Source organism: Monodon monoceros, unplaced genomic scaffold, assembly GCF_005190385.1.
Source record: "Monodon monoceros isolate NGI ecotype Baffin Bay Population unplaced genomic scaffold, NGI_Narwhal_1 Super_Scaffold_19, whole genome shotgun sequence".
NCBI classification, from domain to species: Eukaryota; Metazoa; Chordata; class Mammalia; order Artiodactyla; family Monodontidae; genus Monodon; species Monodon monoceros.
Genome location: NW_021703775.1, coordinates 49,701,793 through 49,708,868, shown reverse-complemented (window position 1 = coordinate 49,708,868; position 7,076 = coordinate 49,701,793). Strand labels below are relative to the sequence as shown.

Below are 7,076 nucleotides of genomic sequence, written 5' to 3'. Positions count from 1 at the left end.
ATGTGAAAAGAAAGCCTCTTTAGTCAAGAATTTTACTATTGGATAAAAATAGCTAGTATATAAATAAAAATGCAAAAGGAATGTAGAGTTATAGTCAAGTGAATGGAAATTAGTAAAATGCATTAGACTAAGACCAGAACTTACTAATAAGACAAGCATCATGAGTCTCTTGGAATGAAATGGGTAATTCATTGAATGATGTTGGAAATACATGTTATTTTAAAAATATATTAATTTAAGGTCTTGACCTCATGCCATGCCCCAAGATTAAGTTCATATGAGTTAAAGAATTACTGCAAATAATAAAATCACTTTTATTTTTTTATTATTATTATTTTTTTAATAAAATCATTTTTAAAAACTAGGAGAAAAATTCATCAAATAGTTATTTGTTTTCTGAATAGGAAAGCTCTTTCTAAGCATAACAGTAATAGAAGGAAAAAAACCTGAAATGGCTGATAGATGTGATCACATGAAAATATAAATCTTCTGTAAATAAAAAAATCATAAATTACAAGTCAAACAATAAACTGGGAAGAACACTTGTCTATAAATATGACAAAGAGTTTTCACCTAAGTGCTTACAAATTTTTCTCTTCCAGGTTTATTGAGATGTAATTGACATACAGCACTGTGTAAGTTTAAGGTATAAGCATGATTTGACTTACATATATCATTAAATGATTACCACAGTAAGTTTAGTGACCATCCATCACCTTATATCATACAAAAGAAAAGAAAAAATATTTTCCTTGTGATGAGAAATCTTAGGATTTACTCTAACTTTCATATATAACATAGAGCAGTATTAATTATATTAATCATGTTGTAATTATATACCTAGTACTTATTTATCTTATAACTGTTACCCAGCTTGGGTCTGCTCACCTGATGCACAGTAGAGCCAATCTACTGACACCAGGTCGTGGTGAAGGAAAGTACAGCGTTTATTGCAGGGTGCCAAGCAAGAAGAACAGGTAGCTTATGCTCAGGACACCCAAACTTCCCAGTGGCTTTTAGGGAAGGGTTTTTAAAGACAGTATGAGAGGACTTCCCTGGTGGTGCGTTGGTTAAGGATCACCCGCCAATGCAGGGGACACAGGTTCAAGCCCTGGTCCAGGAAGATCCCATATGCCACGGAGCAACTAAACCCATGTGCCACAACTACTGAGCCTGCGCTCTAGAGCCCACAACCCACAACTACTGAGCCCGTGTGCCACAACTACTGAAGCCCGCGCACCTAGAACCCGTGCTCCGCAACAAGAAAAGCCACCACAATAAGAAGCCCGTGCAACTCAATGAAGAGTAGCCCCCACTCTCTGCAACTAGAGAAAGCCCGTGCATAGCAGCGAAGACCCAATGCAGCCATAAATAAATAAATAAATAAATTTATAAAAAAAGAAAAATAAAGACAGTATGAGGGAGAGGGTTGAGGTGTATGTGATCAGCTTGTGCACAGTTCTCTGACTGGTTGATGGTGAAGTAACAGGGTTATGTTTCAGTAATCTCAATCATCAACCTTCTGGCTCCAATTTGCCTAGGGTCTACGTGCTGGTGGTTAGCATGCAGTTAATTTCTTCCACCTGGTGGGGGTTTTAGTATCTGCAAAACAGCTCAAGGATATGTCTCAGAAAATTATCTGTAGCCCTTGAGGAGGAACTAAAGGTCCCTGACTTTGTTTTATGGCTACACTATTACTATTTTGTCTCACTTAACTGTTTTCCTTTGTTTCTGCATTTTCTCATGTCTCTGATTAAATCTGCTGTTTCGAATTTGGGGAAAGCCTAGGAGGCTAAAGCTTTTCTACAAACAAGAGGTAGGGGATACGGGGGGTGGTCCCTCCCCAGGAAGACCCTACAGGGTACTGCTCAGTTTCATAACTGGAATTTTGTACCTTTTGACCACCTGCATCCAATTCCCCCTCCTTCACCCAGTGCTTATAAAAATTTATTTTAAAAACCACTAAGATTTCAACAGAAAATATACAAAGTACACCTACACATAGTATAAAAAAAAGAAAGTGTAATAGTTAATAAATTAACATCATTTGTTATCAAAAAATACAAATTAAAACAGTGATTAGGTACTATTTTTTTGCCTATCAAATTGGCAAAGATTTAAAAGACGGTAATAGTCAGACTTCCCTGGTGGCACAGTGGTTAAGAATCCGCCTGCCAATGCAGGCGACATTGGTTCGAGCCCTGGTCCAGGAAGATACCACATGCCGCAGAACAACTAAGCCCGTGAGCCACAACTACTGAGCCTGTGCTCTAGAGCCTGCGAGCCACAACTACTGAGCCTGTGTGCCACAACTACTGAAGCCCACGCACCTAGAGCCCGTGCTCCACCAACCAGAGAAGCCACTGCAATGAGAAGCCTGCACACCACAACGAAGACTAAATTAAAAAAAAAACACTATATACCATGTGATCTAATTTTTTTAATTAAATGTTCTATAGCATTCTAAATATGAATACAAGCAAATGTTCTAGGAAAAAAGTAAGTATATGTGGATTTATGAGTGATTATGGTTTTCTTCTTTTTTAATGATTTTCTTCTTTATGCTTTTATATATTCCTCCAAGCATGTGTTCTTTTCATAATTACAAATCCGTTTGGAGTTTTTTTAACATCTGATTATCAATATATTAAAAAGGTTGGTTTAAGCATCTGCAGTGGAGACTTCAGCCTCGACTCCCGGCTCAATACTAATGGAAGTGATCTGCTGTCATCAATACTAATGGAAGCGATCTGCTGTCGTCAATACTGATGGAAGCGATCTGCTGTCGTCAATACTGATGGAAGCGATCTGTTGTCGTCAATACTGATGGAAGCGATCTGTTGTCGTCAATACTGATGGAAGTGATCTGTTGTCAATCTCAGAAGGACCGTGCAAGTTAATGAGTCGCTTGTGGATCCTCAACTGAAAACGATCCCCAGTCTTAGAACCTTTACCACAAGGAGTTTTCCTTGTAGTTATTCTCAGAGTCTTGGTAGGCATCCGAACGGGTCCTTTCACTTTGAGATTGTTTTTCTTTGCACCTCTGATCAGGTTAGCACAGACCTTCTCCAAAGACTTCACGTTGCAGCTGGTTAGAATAATTTTAATTCGGTGAATTCTCCACCTCTGGCTCCACTGGAGCCTTTCTGGTATCTTTAAAAGCCAAGGCTGTGGCGAGGCTTCCTGACCAACTCCTTCCGCGAGAGCGAACGGCGGTGAGTCAGAGAAGCGGGCAGTCCGGAGCTCCGTTGAGGCAGCGACGGGTGATCGTGTCTTCCTCCAAGAGCCAGTTTTGTTTTTTTGTTTTTTGGGTTTTTTTTGACCCACATAGGTTTGAGGGGAAGCTGAAGTCCATGTGGAGGTGAGATCCATCAAGTAAAGCTGACTGCCCAGCAGGTGGCTGATGCCACTTTCACCTCTAGTCTTCCCATCTACTGGAGATGCATAAGTTAGCAGCATCAGTTAGGAAACTGTGCTTCTACCAGCCAGTCATCTATCTTGGGCAGAGCTAGCTCATGGGGAAGTGGTGTAGTTCCCTGGGTTCCAGCCTGGCTCTGCTATGCTCTACCACTCTCTCTACTCTTGGGAAGCTACCTGACTGCCCTGCATGCATTTATAAAATGGAGGCAGTAATGGTAACACTTAACACCCATTTCAAAGAAGGAAGGTCCCCTGTAAAAATGAGCATTCAATTACAAGCTTCTTTTGGAATCAGCTGGAAGTTAGTAAGTGCCAAAGTTTATCTGATACACAAATAAACATTTCTTTTTAAAAAATATTTATTTTATTTATTTGGTTGTGCTGGGTCTTAGTTGCAGCAGGCGTGCTCCTTAGTTGCGGCACGTGTGCTCCTTGGTTGTGGTCGGCGGGCTCCTTAGTTGTAGCATGCAAAATCTGAGCTGTGGCATGCAAACTCTTAGTGGCGGCATGCATGTGGGATCTAGTTCCCTGACCAGGGATCGAACCTGGGCCCTCTGCACTGGGAGCACAGAGTCTTAACCACTGCGCCACCAGGGAATTCCCACAAATAAATATTTCTGTTAGTCTTCATGACTTAGACATAAACTTTAGGGTTGACATCTGCATTCAGTGGGTTAATGCATATATCCAATCAATGATTTCACAAATTATTGAAATATTGTAGCTTAAGGTCTAAATTGTTACAATTTCTTAAAACTGGACTGGCATGACAAATTAAAATATAATAATGTGGTACTTAATTATTAACCAAAATGCTCTCTCAGCTGAAATGCTTACCCATTGGTCTGGCATGAATGTGTTCAAATAAGAATCATTCTCTTTGCTGTTAAGGAGAAGGTCAGTATCCAGACTGAACTTTGGAGCCCTGAAAGAAAAGCAATTAAGTTCTCCTGAAAGATTCTTCTGGGAATTAGTTCATGAACTCCCCAGACCTCAGTCTCATGATGGATTTGGGTACCGCAATGTATCTTTCTTCTGGAACGCTTAATGTTGTATGCTAGTATTATTGTCTGGTGTTAATATGCAGCTCTTTAGTTTTTAACTTCACGTGTGTCTGATCTCTCCCAGCTGGGCTGGAGGATCTTGAGAACAGGCTCTTTTTCTTTTTCTTCCTAGACGCCATTAATTACTCCCTGGATGCCATTAAAGCTTAGTACAGTGTTGTATAACTTAAATAATTTAAGTACTTAGTATATATGTATTAAGTAAACAAGTTACAATTTAATGCCAAGCCAGCCCTGTGCTTCAGGGCGGTGATTTGACTGGTACGGAAAAACCATGCTACCTCAAACACCTCCCTCAAAGGCAGGCTTCTATGCCTAAGATTCCTATCATCACTTCCCTCTTTTGGATAACAATTGTCTCCAGAAGGCCTGAATTAAAATGTAAATATCTAACCTTGGAGATGTCACTCACTAGCACATTGTCTTTAATAGTTTCCTAGCAGGGAGCTTGGGCCTAGGATTGTGTCCAGGGAAAGAGTCAGAGAACCTAACATCCAACTTTGGGGTGCAGATTACATGGAGTACCCCAACCACGTCTGTGACAGAGGAGGGGTGGAGCATAGAGCAGGAGTCCACTGGGCTGGGCACCTGTGGGGTGGGGCCGGAAATGCCTAACTGGGCCAAAGTGCATCTCCCGAATGGAACTATAGCATAGAGCCTTGGCAAACTAACACAGCACTGCTGGGTATGAACCAAGTATTAGAGTGAATTCCCATCTGACCAAGAGGCACAAATGACTGGTCCAAGGGTACACTCAGAGCGTTGTCTGAGTGGTGACTAGAAGCTGGGTCAGTGCTCTTTGCAGGCTGTTCTACTTTCAGAAATGAGTGCTGATTTCATTGCAATTGCAAAGAGAACCAAAGCAGGAGAGCAGAGGAGAAACAATTTAGGAGGGAAACAGGGGGCTTTATTAACTCAAGCCCTCAAGAGTCAATGGGGAGATGGGTCGATGTGGTGTGGCCCTTGACCCACAACCAATATAGCTTCTGAATTCTCAGCCATGTGTACATAAACATACATGCCCATGTGCAACATACCTATGCTCAAGTGCCTCCACATATATAATTCCAATTTTTTTTTTTTTTTCTATAAGTTTCCTGCTAGGGTGGGGTAGGAGTCAGAAGTCGGCAGCCTCCCAAACTCAGTGGAAAGATCATGGCTAACAAACAGTGTCCTCTCTCCTCTACCAACCCCCAGCAGGAAGCAGACAGGGAGGGTTCCAATGGTTGTAAGGGCTTGGCTGCTTTATTATGTTCATTCTTATGGGCGTTTTTACAAGAAATAAACAAAGTACAAAATATTGTATAGCCTCTCAGAAAGTATGACATCCTATTTTAAAGAATGAAGGCCCCCTGTAAAGATGAACTCCTAACTACAAGCTCCTTTGGGAATTAATCCAAAGTTATTAAGTGCCCGAGCTTATCTGATACACAAATGTTTATTTCTCTAAGTTTTGACAACCAAGACATAAGCTTTGGGGTTGATAGCACTGAAGCTACATGACGTGGGGAAAGAGTATAGGTTTTGGTGTCACAGACCTAGGGTCAAGCAGTAGCATCACCATTCACTAAGGAGATTTTGGGCATTACTTAACTTTGTTTAACCAGTTCTCTCACTTGTAAAATGGAAATAAGTGATACAGTCTCTGTGAAGATTAAATAAGATAATGTGAAGAACGCATCTTTTGAGTGTGTACCGAATGTTCATTTTCTCTTCTCTTCCTTTCTAAATGGTCAGCTGAATTAACAAACCACTAAGGAAGATTTCTGACCATGAGCCAAATAAGGCTCTGAAAACTTTTGAGGGTAAGAAGAATCCAAAAAAATAAGCTGAAAAAGAGAAAACAGCCTGTTTCATTAACATTTACAATGATCTAGAACTGGGTAGTAGCCAGACCAATCCAGATCCTATTAATTCTACACACTGGAGTTATCGGTGTGGGTATATGTCTCGCCACTGAAGCTGGAAACTCATCGACTGAGAACCCTAAGAATTCTGTCTTACTGAAACAGGATCTCCACAGAAGCAGAATGGAGACCCACAGTTTGATTGTTGATTAAAACAGAATCATTTTAATCTCCCCTCCAATTGGTTCTGAATCATTTTAATCTCCCCTCCCCTCCCCTCCAATTGGTTCTGAAATATCATTAGGTAATCTTGGATCCCCTTAAGGCTTACTCATTGGCCAACTTTCGCATTTTTGCCCCCACTTTATGCCTCCAAATGAATTTACCTATGCTTTCAGATGGACCTATTTCTACGGGGTGAACTAGCTTGGATGGCATATAAGCTGAGCTACAGCTGTGTCCTTATCTATACTGGTGAAATTCCACTGGTTAGCGATCTCCATTCAACACACCTGCAGCTTTCTCCTATAAAGCCCTTTGGACCTAAGGATAGAGGCAGTGTGATGTCCTCCATGTTCACATGGCTTACTAACCCTTCATCAGTCTGAGATATTCTTTGAACTATTTGCAGCATTTAGACCCGCATGCTATTTTTTCTGGGCTGTCTTTTTGACCAAAGAGGAGATAAAAATTGGTCCCTAACAGTACTCCAACTGTGTAAGTGACTCAACTCACCATGCATTAG

At 40.9% G+C, this 7,076-nt stretch overlaps 1 pseudogene; it reads right to left on the bottom strand.

Annotated features, from left to right (window-relative positions):
* Positions 1-2,661: 2,661 nt before the first annotated feature.
* On the bottom strand, positions 2,662-6,682 carry LOC114900464 (annotated as a pseudogene).
* Between the last annotated feature and the right edge of the window lie 394 nt (positions 6,683-7,076).